This window comes from Pseudochaenichthys georgianus, chromosome 14 (assembly GCF_902827115.2).
Source record: "Pseudochaenichthys georgianus chromosome 14, fPseGeo1.2, whole genome shotgun sequence".
NCBI lineage: Eukaryota > Metazoa > Chordata > Actinopteri > Perciformes > Channichthyidae > Pseudochaenichthys > Pseudochaenichthys georgianus.
This window is the reverse complement of record NC_047516.1, coordinates 39366471-39380753: the sequence shown is the minus strand read 5'-3', so window position 1 is coordinate 39380753 and position 14283 is coordinate 39366471. Positions and strand designations below refer to the sequence as shown.

Here is a 14283-nt window from a genome sequence, read left to right as displayed (position 1 = left end):
TGAGATAAAAAAAGTCGAAATAATGAGATAAAAAGTCATTATGAGATAAAAAGTCATAATGAGATAAAAAGTCATAATGAGATAAAAAAAGTCGAAATAATGAGATAAAAAGTCATAATGAGATAAAAAGTCATAATAATGAGATAAAAAGTCATAATTATGAGATAAAAAGTCATAATGAGATAAAAAAAGTCGAAATAATGAGATAAAAAGTCATGAGATAAAAAGTCATAATGAGATAAAAAGTCATAATTATGAGATAAAAAGTCATAATTATGAGATAAAAAGTCATAATGAGATAAAAAAAGTCGAAATAATGAGATAAAAAGTCATGAGATAAAAAGTCATAATTATGAGATAAAAAGTCATAATAATGAGATAAAAAGTCATAATTATGAGATAAAAAGTCATAATTATGAGATAAAAAGTCATAATGAGATAAAAAAAGTCGAAATAATGAGATAAAAAGTCATGAGATAAAAAGTCATAATTATGAGATAAAAAGTCATAATAATGAGATAAAAAGTCATAATTATGAGATAAAAAGTCATAATGAGATAAAAAAAGTCGAAATAATGAGATAAAAAGTCATTATGAGATAAAAAGTCATAATGAGATAAAAAGTCATAATGAGATAAAAAAAGTCGAAATAATGAGATAAAAAGTCATAATGAGATAAAAAGTCATAATAATGAGATAAAAAGTCATAATTATGAGATAAAAAGTCATAATGAGATAAAAAAAGTCGAAATAATGAGATAAAAAGTCATGAGATAAAAAGTCATAATTATGAGATAAAAAGTCATAATTATGAGATAAAAAGTCATAATGAGATAAAAAAAAGTCGAAATAATGAGATAAAAAGTCATAATGAGATAAAAAGTCATAATTATGAGATAAGAAAGTCGAAATAATGAGATAAGAAGTGCGCATGCGCTGCAGTGGCGCTGTCTTCAAAGGTCCCTTCATCACCTTGCTGCTCTCCACCATGCAAACGGCATCTAGTCCTAAATAAGGTAACTATTACAGGTGACTTTTGTAAATGTTAGATGTTACATATAGCCTATATTGCAGCTAAACTACAACAATGCAGTTTATAGCTTTGACATTACCTGTTATGAATATAATATATATAATATATATGCCTATAGTTTTGTGGTAACGTTCACGGGTTAGAGTTAGAGCAACTCACAGCAGCAGTATGCCTACACTATTGTCATTAGTGGCGTGAACGTTACCACAAAACTATAGGCATATATATTATATTCATAACAGGTAATGTCAAAGCTATGAACTGCTTTGTTGTAGTTTAGCTGCAATATAGGCTATATGTAACATCTAACATTTACAAAAGTCACCTGTAATAGTTACCTTATTTAGGACTAGATAGATGCTGTTTGCATGGTGGAGAGCAGCAAGGTGATGAAGGGATCTTTAAAGACAGCGCCACTGCAGCGCATGCGCACTTCTTATCTCATAATTATGACTTTTTATCTCATTATGACTTTTATCTCATTATTATGACTTTTTATCTCATTATTACAGACCCTGGACTCCAGCCAGGCACAATGGAAACATTAATGTACCACATTTATGCATATAGGGAATTCCAGAATTGGAGGACGTTTTCTTTCCCACCTATTCAATTTCATAAAATCCATGCCCAGAATGCTAAAACATGCACTGTTGGTGTGTTAAATATGCTTGTCCTTAGACAAAATAAAAGCGTTCTCGACTAAAATGGCAATTTTCTCTTGTCCCTCCTTCTTGGAGACCAACTTGCATAACAAATATAACATTTAAAACAGGCTTACCAACTCCAATTCCAATGAAGTACAAAGACAATTATGTAAAGTTCAAACTGATCAACTTTAGTTTTTTTGGCAAATATTCACAAATGTTTTATGTTCCAAAAAAGCTGGGACAGGGGCATGTTACCAGTGTGTTGCATCACCTTCCCTCTAACAACACTCAATGAGGACACTAAGGCCCCGTCCACACGGAGACGAAACCGATTTCGAACCGAAGTCGATTTAAAAAAAGTCTCCCATCCACACGGAATATACACAACTTTATAATACAATGCACACATTTACCTTTTTCTAGACTAAACACAGGTATGATCCTAAGTTAAAAACATATGAGGTTATCATGAGGTTGAGGTATCATCGCAGTTTATCAGTGGATGTTTGCTGGAACTACATGTAAACAGCGTGTTTCCTGACGGACACACAGCGTTGAGACCGGTCTCCAGTCAGCACCGCTGCAGACTCGCTGTTTGAGGGCTTGATAGCCCACTCCCCCTCCACACCGCTCCACACTCGTTGGTTTGGAACAGCACTTAATATGGCGGGCCCTCCGCGTGAACGCGCAAAGGGAGGGGGAGGGTGTAGGCAGTGTTCGAGTTACCCATTTGCTTTCGGGGGAGCCCTATTTTTCAGTGCACATCCTGCTACTACATATATCACACGCACGCTCTGCTGACTGGCGCAGCAGCGCGGATTCGATGAATTGCTATAGAATCACTTTGCTACTACTACAGACGGTGTCACTACGCCGGCTGTGGCCATTGTTGAAGCCTCTTCAGGCTCCGCATCGGCAGGCCTCTCCCTCTGTTGCGGCTTTCACACCAGCGCTTTTCAGTTTCTAGCTCCGAGCGGGAGCTGAAAAGGCGCTGGTGTGAAAGGGGCATGTGTGAAGCTGTCTAACTCGACCCTAACGCCGCTTACAGCCGGCCAACTAAAAGTTGTTCCGTTCACGTTGTCATTTTTAGACTCCTTCGCTCCTTTGCTTGTGAATCCAAAAGCTGCTTGGTTGTTTTCATTTTGCCATATTTTTTATTACAAAGCCAGAGTTAAAAAAATATCAATATGAACATTTCAAATACGGCGCCGGCATTGCCACCGTAACCATAGCAACGTAAGTAGCGTAAAGAATGCAGCGCCGCCACGTACAGATGGCAACACCCAGAAATATTCACAAATATAAAACAAATATTCAGAAACTGTAATGAACCATAACTATTATTTATTTCAAGAACTGTTATTTACAGAAACTCAACATTTCTATACTGTGTAACACAAATATGCACGATTATTTTGGGCTCCCCCTATTTATCTCAAAGTCGGCCTTCAGGGGAGCCCCCTCCCTCTTCAGGGGAGCCAAGCTCCCCCTGGCTCCCCCCCATTTCGAACAGTGGGTGTAGGGGGCGGTTTGGGAATGGGCCACAGTCAAGCCAGCCTGCCGCAGTCCCCCGGGACTGACAATAATCAGTCATCACTCCCAAATGAGTTTAGGGGAACAGAGACGAGGCATTTGAGTCCTGCAGGGTTTCCCTGTTAATATCAGTGTCTCGACTGAAAGACATCCAGTCTTTTCCTGAAGCCTCCTTCACCTACAGTGTCTCAACTGAAAGAGGACCACAAACACACACAAAATATCAATCTGAAAGCCTGTACATTATTGATATCACACACTATCAGTAGAAAAATGCAGTAAATGACTTTTTTAATGCAGTATTTTCTGATTTATGGCGCAACACAAAGACATTTCGCTCGGTGCAAACCTTTGACTGTAATATGTCAACAACATGAAACAAGAATATGAACCTGGCTTCATCCAATGTTCACACAGGAGTTCTACGTCCTGACACATCCTTCATCGACACTGTCTCAACTGAAAGAGGACCAGAAACACATTACAAACATAACAAGATGTGGAGACTTTGGGATATTTATCTCCCATTCTTTTACTTTTCGGGCATTTTACAGACCAGACATGTCGCTGATGTCACTGTTTACCAAACTACCACTTTTTCTAAGAAATGCATAAAATGATGATAAATATAAATATATATATAAATATAAATACATGGTTTAGATGTAATTACTGGGTTCCATTTCTTCTGATTACGTTCCATTTCTTCTGATTACGTACATTTGCCGCACGCAAATGTGCAGATATCAAAAAGTCATTGAATCAACATTGAGACATGGTCACGCTGAAGATTGTGATCAACATTGAAGTCAGACATTGAAACAACAGTGAATGTGCTCGCTATGATCAGCATTGAAACAACATTGCATTTTCAACCAATCCCAACAATGAATCAACCTTGATTCAATTACGATATGATCAACATTGAAAGAATGTAGAATTGGATCAACATTGATTTAACTATATTATGCATTGCATTATACATTGACACAATGTTATTATCAGATTGCAAAAAGTCATTGAATCAACATTGAGATATTGTCACGCTGGAGATTGCAATCAACATTGAAAATAAACTAAAATCAATTATTTATTCAGTTATTTATTCCGATTCAATGATATGAACTTCTTGTAACGTCTTTTGTCCACAAGCACACAAAACATTCTCTCTTAAGGTCCCATGTCATGCTTTCCCGGGTTATTACCCGTGCCCTTGTGTGTTATGTAGGTTTGTCTGCATGTAAACGGTCTGCAGTCACAAACCCTCAAAGTGCACCCTGTAGTGAGTAAAACTAACACAGAGAAGACCTGTCTGCTGCCCCAGAACGCCTCGTTGGGGATTTATCTTTTTCCATTGTTTTCTTCCTGAGTAAAGTGACGTAACGGATTTCCACACACAGCCTGGCTGTGAGTGTGTGTGTGTGTGTGTGCGCGCGCGCTCAGGCTGAGTTCCTCTGTGTCTCGCAGACCCCATGCCATCATTATTTTCTGTTTAAAGCAGCTTTGCTAGATGTTGATAACATGCATTCTTCACATGCTGAAGATATGGATTTGAAAAAATGCACGTTTTTGCAACATAACACAAGTTAAGGACATTTCTTGACATCACATACACATCTAGCAAAGCTGCTTTGAACAGAACATGATGATGGCCTTTGAACACAGATTCTGAGGATCGCTTCTGCTTTTATCCATCAGGTCAAAATAGGATTCACACACCTGACATCATTGTGATATATCAGGCCTCAACCTCTTCAGCACATCACAATCAAAGAATTTAAGAATAAACAAATATAACAATTACAGTACAGTGCCTCTTGTCAACTGGCAACTCACAATTTTCACATGCTTAAAATGACTGCATGTGCAAGCATGTATATAGAGTGGGGCAAAAAAGTATTTAGTAAGCTACCAATTGTGCAAGTTCTCCCACTTAAAAAGATGAGAGGCCTGTAATTTTCATCCTAGGTACACTTCAACTATGAGAGACAGAATGGGGGAAAGAATCCAGAAAATCACATCGTCTGACTTTTAAAGAATTTATTTGCAAATGATGGTGGAAAATAAGTATTTGGTCAATAACAAAAGTTCATCTCAATACTTTGTAATATACCCTTTGTTGGCAATGACAGAGGTGAAACGTTTTCTGTAAGTCTTCACAAGGTTTTCACTGTTGCTGGTGCTTTGGCCCATTCCTCCATGCAGATCTCCTCTAGAGCAGTGATGTTTTGGGGCTGTCGCTGGGCAACACAGACTTTCAACTCCCTCCAAAGATTTCTATGGGGTTGAGATCTGGAGACTGGCTAGGCCACTCCAGGACCTTGAAATGCTTCTTACGAAGCCACTCCTTCGTTGCCCGGGCGGTGTGTTTGGGATCATTGCCATGCTGAAAGACCCAGCCACGTTTCATCTTCAATGCCGTTGCTGATGGAAGGAGGTTGTCACTCAAAATCTCACGATACATGGCCCCATTCATTCTTTCCTTTACACGGATCAGTCGTCCGTCCCTTTGCAGAAAGCCCCAAAGCCTGATGTTTCCACCCCCATGTTTCACAGTAGGTGTTCTTTGGAAGCAACTCAGCATTCTTTCTCCTCCAAACACGTCTAGTTGAGTTTTTACCAAAAAGTTCTATTTTGGTTTCATCTGACCATATGACATTCTCCCAATCCTCTTCTGGACCATCTAAATGCTCTCTAGCAAACTTCAGACGGGCCTGGACATGTACTGGCTTAAGCAGGGGACACGTCTGGCACTGCAGGGTTTGAGTCCCTGGCGGCGTAGTGTGTTACTGATGGTAGCCTTTGTTACTTTGGGCCCAGCTCTCTGCAGGTCATGGACTCGGTCCCCCGTGTGGTTCTGGGATCTTTGCTCACCGTCTCTTCTTGTGATCATTTTGACCCCACGGGGTGAGATCTTGCGTGGAGCCCCAGATCGAGGGAGATTATCAGTGGTCTTGTATGTCTTCCATTTTCTAATAATTGCTCCCTCAGTTGATTTCTTCACACCAAGCTGCTTACCTATTGCAGATGCAGTCTTCCCAGCCTGGTGCAGGTCTACCATTTTGTTTCTGGTGTCCTTTGACAGCTCTTTGGTCTTGGCCATAGTGGAGTTTGGAGTGTGACTGTTTGAGGTTGTGGACAGGTGTCTTTTATACTGATAACGAGTTCAAACAGGTTCCATTAATACAGTTAACGAGTGGAGGACAGAGGAGGCTCTTAAAGAAGAAGTTACAGGTCTGTGAGAGCCAGACATCTTGTTTGTTTGTAGGTGACCAAATACTTATTTTACAGAGGAATTTACCAATTAATTCATTTAAAATCCTACAATGTGATATCCTGGATTCTTTCCCCCCATTCTGTCTCTCATAGTTGAAGTGTACCTAGGATGAACATTACAGGCCTCTCATCTTTTTAAGGGGGAGAACTTGCACAGTTGGTGGCTGACTAAATACTTTTTTGCCCCACTGTACATTGAAGTTTTACCTGACCACTAACAATGAACTTGAACAGTAGAAATACTGGATATGCCCCTCTTTTGATCAGGCAACTTACACATCCACACATTCTTTGATTCTCTATTTCAGAAGAGAACTTATATGCTTAAAATGAAATGAATGCTGTGAGGTTTTACCTGAGCACTAACCACAATGCACTAGAACAGGCGAAACATAGGTTAAAGTCATGTCTGGCTTCCCCATTAACATTCACAGCAAAAGCTTTGTTTTCAGAGACCTTATGCGCTGCGAGCATCGAGAGCCAAGCTCGTAAAAGATAGTCTGAATGGCTTCAAAGGTATACCTCGTCTCCTTTGGATAATCCATGTTCAGTGCATAAAGTAGGCCAAAGAGGTATGCAAAGGCAGTAGAGAGGTCTGGCAGGTCATGCAGTACAATGGTCCCTTCCCACACAACAGCCACGTCTCGCACATTTGGCGATATGGCGGCATCATCATCTTCAATGACGGTGAGGATGGCCACAGACACACCTCTGAGCAATCCTTCTTCATGGTCAGCGTCCTGAGGAAAAGTCAAATATGCATCAATGAGTGCTATGGAAAACTAGACGACAAAATACACATCCACTGATTCTAACTTTAGCACCTAGCTACTAAGTCTTACCGTTCAGCTTGTGGAAGTTATAATTGCAACTCAACAGCACGGCGGCTATCACCACCACCCTTGTTGTGCCGAGTTCTATAAAGAAGTATTTTCTGACAAAGAACACCAGACAACAATGGCCAGCTGTATCGGGTTGGCTGTTGCTCAAACAGCGCTGATATTTATTTTAGATTTTGGGTGAACTCATCACCCTCGGATTCATGAGGTGAAAACATCTCTGGTCTCAAAATTAAATCTTACACAAAGTGTATTATGCATAAAATGTTTAAGCTACATTAAACAATATTACTTGTATTGTGTAAGTTTATTTCCTACAGTTAGTATTACTTACCAAACACTCCAGAAGAAACTTGGTTGTGTCATCTCGGCAGGCCTCTCAGTGCTGCTGTCTTTCGGTGAGACACAATGTCGGATGTCTAAGGAGTACCCAGTGGAAACACACAAACATATTAGTTTAGTGCCGTAGTGAATCTATACAAACTCCGACGTTCTGTATAGTAATGAGGAGGACGAAGAACAGGTCAGATCCCAGTAGCATGCTTCGGTAAAAGACTGACAAAAGACAAGAAAAGAAAAACTGCAATCCTGCGGACAATTTCTACTTTTGAAAATTAAAAATACTGTTATTATAGTTCTCAAATTGCACCAACTAAGAACACCAAGCAATGACTTTTAACATCCATTTTTACTGAAGCCTTTCCATCAGAGCGTTTTTGCTCCTCCAAATGTTAGGCGAAGGAGCATTTCATATTTTCAAACGGGGGGAAAGGGCTTTGGTGTGGACCCGGCTCCGGCCATTTTCCCCTCAACTTTTGCATGCTCTTAGATTGAGGCACTTCACTCACTTTTTCCAAGAGGTCTTCCATCTTCTGTCCAAAAGCTCCCTTCCTAGCCAGGTGCAGTTTCAGCAGGCAGGCACATGTTTGTCAAAGAATGCACCGAAGGTCCCCAGGAGGTCTTTGCTGGTGATCCCATGAAATTCTTCAGATATCTGAAAAACACAATAACAAAACTATGTAATTTGATTGTAACTACAATGTCATGTTTTTTCTGTGCAGCAAATTCCTGGGTAGCTGCCTTGTTCAAAGTCGGCACCATCTAAGGGGATAGTTTGGATGTTTTTAATTGGAAAAAAAACTGGTATTACAGTTTTGGGGACTGATTGGAAAGTGGAGCGTAGTGTGTTGGAGGGGCCTGTAGTGGAGTGGCAGGGCATAGTATAGTTTGCCAATTGACTGACATACACAGTCAGTGTGAATTCAGGGCCAGTTCGCACCTTTTCCGTGACGAAGGCGACAATGTTTTAGAAAAGTCTCTTGATTGGAACTTCATGTGATCCACCCCTGAAACACAAGATAAACATATAGGACATTCAGTTCAGTCAGCACTCGCAGAGATATAATTTTCCTTATATAGCCTACTTAGTAGGACTAGGAAAAAAACGATTTAAAACTCAGTTAATGGGGTTAATTTTTATATTGCTTCAGTTTATCATCGTAACAGATCAAAACGTTCAGATTCATTTTACAATAAATCAATAAATGGTATTCTTCTACAAACAAAAAACAAAACAATGAATACATTTTAAACAAACCACTAATAGTATATTTACTACGTTATTATTCAAAATTAACATTCACTTTAGATAATAACACCGGTGTAATAAACGGAGCGCTCTCTCCCCCTCTCTCTCCCTCTCTCTCCCTCTCCTGACAGCCCGTCAGTATCTCATGCAGCTAATGAGTGACCCGACAGTGAAGAATAAACATATGTATAACTAGTTTAGTTTAGTTTTAGTTTAGTAAGCATCTTTGAGTTGTGAAAAGCGCTATATAAATAAAATGCATTATTATTATTATTAGTTTAGCTAGTTCCAGAGGTAGATAAAATAGCTAAGTGTGTTTGGTCTAACTTGAAATGTGTGTTTTGCTCCGCTCACCGGTCCGTTACAGCGGCTGAGCTTCAGGTGATCACGGAGCTGCGTGACCTAAAGTGTTGCTTGGCAACGGGGTGTGGCGGCAAAGTATATATTTTTTCTCTCTCTCTTAATTCCCCAAGCCCCAAAATTCACTCGATGATCAATATACCCATTTTAGGAAAAGTCACGACGTTTGAGATGTTTTTTACCCTCAACCAAACAACAAGACCTGTAACACAACAATGTCAGAGTCACCCATGGGAGCCTGCCTGCAGACCTCCACTCTCAGGACAGTTCCGGTGCAGACCTCCACTCTCAGGACACCTCCACTGTCAGTACAGGAATTGACGATTCTGACGCGTTTTTTTTCCCGCCCACCGAAGGACTCGTTTGATGGAAGTTTTCAAATCACTATTGGCGCATTCACACCGCAGTACTTTTCCCACAAAGGTTCATGCGAACTCTTTAGTTCTCATGAACTAAGTACAGATCGCGTTCACACCGGAAAAAGTCCCTGGGGGAGGATTAGGCAAATGAAGCCGCTGACGTCACTTCTTCTTCTTCTGCTTTGGGTTTACTGGCAGGCCGCAAACCACTTCACGGCGTATACTGCCGCCCAAAGTCCCCGGCCGGAAGTCCCCGGAGTTGGGGAAGGCTTCAGTAGAAGCTGCTGGGACTCCCAGCAGCTTCTACTGAAGCCTTCCGAGTAAATCGCCAGAACGCCGACACCTCCTCATCTCCACCGCTCCCATGTTTTATTTTGTGTTGCCATAAGTTAGTCTCTCTGCGTTTCTGCGCTGGGCTAATGCTAATGCTAATAATGCTAATGCGAGGATAATAAAATGGCGGCTTCACACATTTTTTGGGGAGTTTTACGGGGCGTGGTTTGCAATCCTCCCAGCCAATCAGACATAGGAACCTTTTTCTCCCACGAAAGTCCCTGCTCTCTAGCAGGGACGGAAAAGGGGGTAAAAAGGAACTAATTTTAGTTTCGGCTCTTTTTGGTGTGAACGCGACAAAAGAGTTCTCATGAACTAAGTTCTCATGAACCTTTGTGGGAAAAGTACTGCGGTGTGAATGCGCACAGGGGACTCTTTTTCACTTTTCCCCGGTTTTATTATTTTTAATTTTTTTGGCTATTTCACCCGGTTTCTACCGGTCTCGGGTGTCCCCCCACGGCCCGTGTCCAGCCCCCCGCCCCCTGCCCCCCCCCCACTCATCCATATATTAACGGATTTTATCTATATATATATAGATATATACATATAATAAGTGTCACGATCCGTCACGATCCGATTTTATTTTGTTTTTGCGTGCATTTCCTGTTTGGATAGTGGTGATTTTATTTTGGAATTCTTAGCGTGCACTTCCTGTCCTGAGAGTGGAGGTGCCCTGAGAGTGGAGTTCTGCACCGGAACTGTCCTGAGAGTGGAGGTGTGCAGGCAGACCCCTCTCCAATAATCAGACGTTACTAACCGCTTAACACCAAATGTCCCGACTCCAAGAATCCCCAACTTCACATCCAAATTCGGCCACATGTTGATGTTTCTGTCTGCAAAATGTCCGACAAATTCGCTCAGCGCCACTCGCCCGCTCAGAGACAGTAGGGTTGCAGTCGGATAATCCAAAAATCAGCTCCTAAATTCTAACCCTATCGTCTATTCCTTGACCTCTGAGTGAAATGTCACGGGGTTAAGGGATAGGAGAATTCAAAAGGATTTAGGAGAAGAGACTGTGGTACTTTAGAGAACACCTATGTCACTTCCGGGCAAAAATTACGGCCCGTCCACTTTTGGTGGAAAACAATGCTGTCATTTGAATGGCGGTCAATACAAATTCTGAAGTTTTTGCCAATCCGATCAAATTTTTTGGAAAACCGTGGATTTTTGGATCTTAAAAGAGCTCGATTACGATGGCCAGTCAGGCAAATAATTACATTCGATCATTGGTAATCGACAATCGGTCTTGATATATAAATTAAAATCAGTAGACGAGGCTGTCATTTCTCCAGCTGTTACTCTCATGAGCAAGGCGGAACATAATAATTGTATCATGCCAAAAAGCTGCTGTGTCGTTTATTGCACCTCAAACATTACAAATAATCAGGAGTTCAGTGTTTCTGAACTTCCTCTAAGAAGAAACGATAGTAAAGGAAGAGCTCTGTGGCTTCAGGCTTGATCGCCATTCAAATGACAGCGTTGTTTCCCCCAAAAGTGGGCGGGGCCGTAAAGTGACGTAGATGTTACTCTCATCTATGAAAATCGATAGCCTATATATTTAACCATATATCGAGCCCGATTGTCGATTTCTAATGGCTTAATGCAATTGTTTGCCTGTCTGGCCATTGGAATCGGGCTCTTTGAAGAGCCAAAATTCTCCGGTTTTCTTAAATTTTTGATCGGATTGGCAAAAACTTCAGAATTTGAGTTGACTGCCGTTGAACTGACAGCGTTGTTTTCCCCCAAAAGTGGGCGGAGCCGTTATTTTTGCCCGGAAGTGACGCATTTGTTACTCCCATCTATCCGACGTGTTTATGATGCACCAGCGGTCGTCATAAATGTGCGTCTGCTGCTGTGGGGAAACTATGGAAACTACAGTTTTCTATCCAGCGGACTACAACATGGATGTTTAAAAAGAACGAGGGAATACTGTAAACTCATCTAGAGACTCTGCACCGTGCTCTGATGCTGCTGCTTTGCTTTATGAACGTGGACAACAGAGAAACATATTCTTCAGGACCAAAGTTGGAATTGAAATAAAAAAGGAAAGTGAAACTTATGCTCGTCACCCTCTCCCTCCGGTCCACATTAATACAAATGATCCCAATACGTATGATTGTATGAACTATGAAAAGATACAAATGTATTTATTATAAACGTTAGTCCTTAACATCTATCACTGTGTATATCACCATTCAAACATCTTTTAAAAGTTGAACAAACTCCACACAGCTCAGTGAAGACTGAAATGTTGACTTTATTTGATCATTTCAGTGAAAACTAACGTTCATATTTCACTTTTCGATTATAATACTGATGAACGTTCAAAACAAAGCACTTTGGCAACTTACTACATACTGTTCAAAATGCTTAATAAGCACTGTAACTTTCATGATATGATTTCTCGGTCATAATCGGTTGTTTCCGTGAACGGCCGACTGTTGTGTGACGGCAAATGCTGCGGCCGTTAGGCATTGTGGGGCAGCATTTTCTCCTCTCCTTTCGTCAAGGGAGGTCCAGTGGTTCCTAAGCTAAAGGAAGTTTGAAACCTCCTTTCCTATCATCTAGAGCAGTGGTTCCCAACCTGGGGGGCGCGACCCCCTTAGCGACATGATTGTCGCTAAAAGCCTTGTCTCCACATTACAATAAAATATAGAAATGAATTGATTAATTAAAATTAAAATTAAAAAAATTCATCTGATACTCCTCCGATTCGCGCCAACATTGACGTTACTGTGTCAGCTTTCATAATAATAACAGTTTGCTGCGCTTGCTAGCTAGCGACCGACTTCATAAGGTGAATATTTTTGTCTAAAAATGTCTGAAAAACGTAAAGGAGATGACAGCTCATCTGCAATCAAAAAGAAAATGAGGACCTACCTAGAGAGCTATCTTAACTTCGGTTTCATGGAGGGAACGGACAAAACCCGCCCAGAGTGTGTGATATGCAGAGAGAAGCTAGCCAACGAAAGCATGAAACCCAGCAAAATGAAGAGACACCAACAGACCATGCACCCAGAAACAGTCGGGCGTGATCGGGACTTTTTCATAAAGAAACAACACCTTGCAAAGGCAAACAAGCCAATGGATATTAGAACAGCGTTTGTTAGGGCTGGCAGCGATGCACAGAAGGCCACGAGGCCTCTTTTGAATGTGCACTTTTAATAGCAAAGGCAAAGAAACCGCACAACATTGGCGAGCAGCTTATTAAGCCAGCTTGCATTAAGATGGTTGAGAAACTGTGCGGCCCGCAGGTGGCGGAGAAGCTAAAAACTGTACCACTGTCAAACAATACGGTGAAAGACAGAATTGACAAGATGGCAAGTAACTGCGAGCTGCAGCTGCTCGGAAAGCTTGGAAAGGGGCCATTTGCCATACAACTTGATGAAACCACAACTGTAGCAGACGAGGCTGTGCTGATCGTTTATGTGCAATATATCGATGGGGAAGATTTGAAGCAGGACATTCTTATGTCAGTCAACCTTACCACTACCACCCAGGGTGAGGACATTTTTACTGCAGTGGATTCTTACCTCTCATCCCACAATCTTTCCTATGAGAATTTAGTTGCATGTTGCAAGACAAGAGCTGCCTCAATGATGGGGAAAAACAAGGGATTTAACAGTCGCTTGAAAGAAAAGGCCCCACACTGCACAATATTTCACTGTGTGATACATCGCCAGGCCCTGGCCAGCAAGAAACTGTCAGAAGACCTCAGCGAAACACTCTCAACTGTTGTTAAAATAGTCAATTTCATCAAAGGTCGCCCCACCAACAAGCGTCTATTCGCAGACTTGTGCGAGGATGAAGCGCACCAAACCCTCCTCCTGCACACTGAGGTGCGCTGGCTCTCACGCGGCCGAGTGCTGGCACGCTTTGTAGAACTGAAGGAAAAAATTGAAGAGTTTCTACAAACTCGTAACCGCGCACTGTCAGAGCAAGTGACTGAGTCATTCTGGATTAAAACCTAAAAATACCTGGCCGACATCTTCAGTCAATGAAACGAACAAGCGTCTGCAAGGCGTGGAGTCCAACATTCTCCAATGTAAAGAGACGCTCGATGCATTTGTGCGCAAACTGGAGTACAGGGTCCGGAAAATGGAGAGGGGGGAGCTGCAACAGTTTCCACTACTGCTGAAACAATCCCAAAACAATCCTGAAACGGTGCCTGTGTCTGTACGTCGCGAATTCATCCGCCATATGAACGCACTGCAAACGGAAATGCAATCACGGTTCGCTGACATAGACGAGTATGTCTCCAAGGAATTGTGGGTTTTAGATCCCTTTATTGCCAAAATTGAGGATGTGGAAT

At 41.4% G+C, this 14283-nt stretch overlaps 1 long non-coding RNA gene across 1 annotated transcript in view; it reads right to left on the bottom strand.

The window, feature by feature from the left end:
* Positions 1 to 2853: 2853 nt before the first annotated feature.
* Positions 2854 to 14283, bottom strand: part of LOC117458633 (uncharacterized) — a 26907-nt gene continuing 15477 nt past the window's right edge. Inside the window, exons 2-6 of the long non-coding RNA XR_004553444.1 lie at positions 8611 to 8677; positions 8180 to 8325; positions 7666 to 7750; positions 7015 to 7232; positions 2854 to 3675 (exon numbers count right to left, since the gene is read on the bottom strand). This is a non-coding gene — a long non-coding RNA (uncharacterized lncRNA). The remainder of the gene's footprint in view (positions 3676 to 7014; positions 7233 to 7665; positions 7751 to 8179; positions 8326 to 8610; positions 8678 to 14283) is intronic.